This window comes from Bison bison, unplaced genomic scaffold (assembly GCF_000754665.1).
Source record: "Bison bison bison isolate TAMUID 2011002044 unplaced genomic scaffold, Bison_UMD1.0 scf7180017864527, whole genome shotgun sequence".
In the NCBI taxonomy this organism is placed as follows: Eukaryota; Metazoa; Chordata; class Mammalia; order Artiodactyla; family Bovidae; genus Bison; species Bison bison.
This window is the reverse complement of record NW_011495078.1, coordinates 12458837-12461295: the sequence shown is the minus strand read 5'-3', so window position 1 is coordinate 12461295 and position 2459 is coordinate 12458837.

Genomic DNA, 2459 nt, shown 5'->3' with positions numbered 1-2459 from the left:
TCTATTCTAAACATTTCATGTAAGCAGAATCTTATAATACGTGATCTTTTGTGACTATCTTCTTTCCTTAGCATCAAGTTTTCAAAGTTCAATGTTGTAGCATGTATCAGTTCTTCATTCCTTTTTTAAGTATTTATTCTTTATTTAGTTTTGGCTGTGCTGGGTCTTAGTTGCTGCACATGGGCTTTCTCTAGTTGTGTCAAGCAGGGGCTACTCTCTAGCTGCGGCATGCAGATTTCTTACTGTGGTGGCTTCTCTTGTTGCAGAGCGCGGCTCTAGGCACTTCGGCTCAGTAGTTGTGGCTCCCGGGCTGCAGAGTGCAGGCGTGGTTAGTGTGGCTCACGGGCTTAGTAGCCCTGTGACATGTGGGATCTACCCAGACCAGAAATCGAACCAGCATTGCAAGGTGGTTTCTCAACCACTGGACCACCAGGGACGCCCTCTTCATTCCTTTTCATTGCCAAAATAATACTCTATTGCATGGATATACCACATTTTGCTTATCTGCTCATTGGTTGACAGGTATTTGAGTTGTTTCCAACTCTGGCCTTTGTGAATAATGCTGCTGAAAACATCCATCTGCCAGTTCTTGTGAGGACAGCTGTTGTTATTTCTCTTGGGTATGTACCAAGATTGTGGAACTGCTGGGTCAAATGATAACAAATACATTTAACTTTTTAAGGAACTGCAAGATGGTTTTACAAAGTGGCTGCCCTGTTTTCACTCTCACCAGTCGTGTAAGAGGGTTTCAATTTCTCTGCATTCTCACCAACATTGTTATCATGACTTTTTGATGCTGGCCATTTTAGTGGGTGTGAAGTGATATCTCATTGTGGTTTTGATTCTTATTTCTCTAATGGTTAATGATATGGAGCATCTTTTCATGTGTTTATTGGTAATTTGTGTGTCATCTTTGGAGAAAGTTCTATTCAGATCCTTTGCTCATGAAAAAAAAAATTGACAGGTTAAGTGCAGATTAGATTCTTAGTCTCTGGGTTGCTTCAGATCAGATCCTCTATTATATAAAAGTCCTAGTTGCATGAATTTGAATTGTTCCAATTCTGGTTCCATGAATCTACAATTTGGAAGAATTTCTGTATTTTAAGTTTGAATTTTATAGAAGGAAAGATGAGGAATAAAATGTTGCAAAAGGTCCCCACTTCCTACAGAGATGAACTTTCGAGTTAGAAGAGCTATGGAGACACCTTTCAGGAAACTCCTCAGTTTGTGTCCTGCAAAACAGGTTTTCCATATCGGTGCAAAACCTGGCCCAGAAAGGAGCCAGTGGGCAGATGTGCTTAACTTCCCATGGTCTTTGTAAAAAATAAACCCAGTTTTTGTCTGAATTACATTATGGGGTGATCCATCTTCAACCAGCTAAGAGAGTAGCTACATTGTTCCACCAAATGTATGATGTAGCATGAAAATATACATCCCAAGAAAAGCAATTCAACAGGGTCTCATTATAGACATGCTCATGAAAGGTGCAGTCTTGGCAGGGAAAGCCAGCACTTTGCTTCCAGTCCTTTCCCTTCCTCTGAGTTCTTATGTCACTTAATTTAAAGATGAACATTTAGGCCCTTCCCTGGGGTCCAATAGTTAGGACTCCATACTGCCACTGCAGGGGGCACAGGTTCAATCCTGGGTTGCAGAACCAGGATCCTGCAGCCACACGGTGTGGTCAAAAAAATTTTTTTAAAATTTTTTTAATAAAGATGAACATTTAAATTTGTTTTAATTATTTTTTTTAGGTCTGCAGGCTCTGCATTCCTATGTACCAGGTTGTGAGTGCGTAGATGTAGTAGTTTGAGGTTTGAGAATTTAGGGTAAAAAGATGTGACCTGGGGCCAGTGAAGGCACCACAGTTGATCATTTAAACACAGTATGAGCTCACTGAATATTTAAGAATGAGTGACAGGAATTTTTATTTTTTCGAGAACAGAAGATATTTACATTATCCATCACTAATATGTCCGTCACCATCTCAAATAGAATTTAAGTGGTGAAGCCTACATGAACAGCTTAAAGGATTCAAACCTATTGTTGAGTGAAAAAGGACACCGTATCTAAGTAATCATTAGAAGGTTTACATTTTAAAAAGAAGAAGGGATCGTGGTGTTTTCTGATTATCCAAAATTCTTATGGCTCATTTTGGCACTTCAGTCATATTGACTCTTTGCCATCCTATGGACTGTAGCCTGCCAGGCTCCCCTGCCCATGGAATTTTTTCAGGCAAGAATACTGGAGCGGGTTTCCATGCCCTCCTCCAGAGGATCTTCATAACCCAGAGATCGAACCCACATCTCCTGCATTGCAGGCAGAATCTTTACCAATGAGCCACCCGGGGAAACCCTTGCCTAACATGGACTGCTGCTGCTGCTGCTAAGTTGCTTCAGTCGTGTCTGACTCTGTGCGACCCCATAGACAGCAGCCCACCAGGCTTCCCCATCCCTGGGATT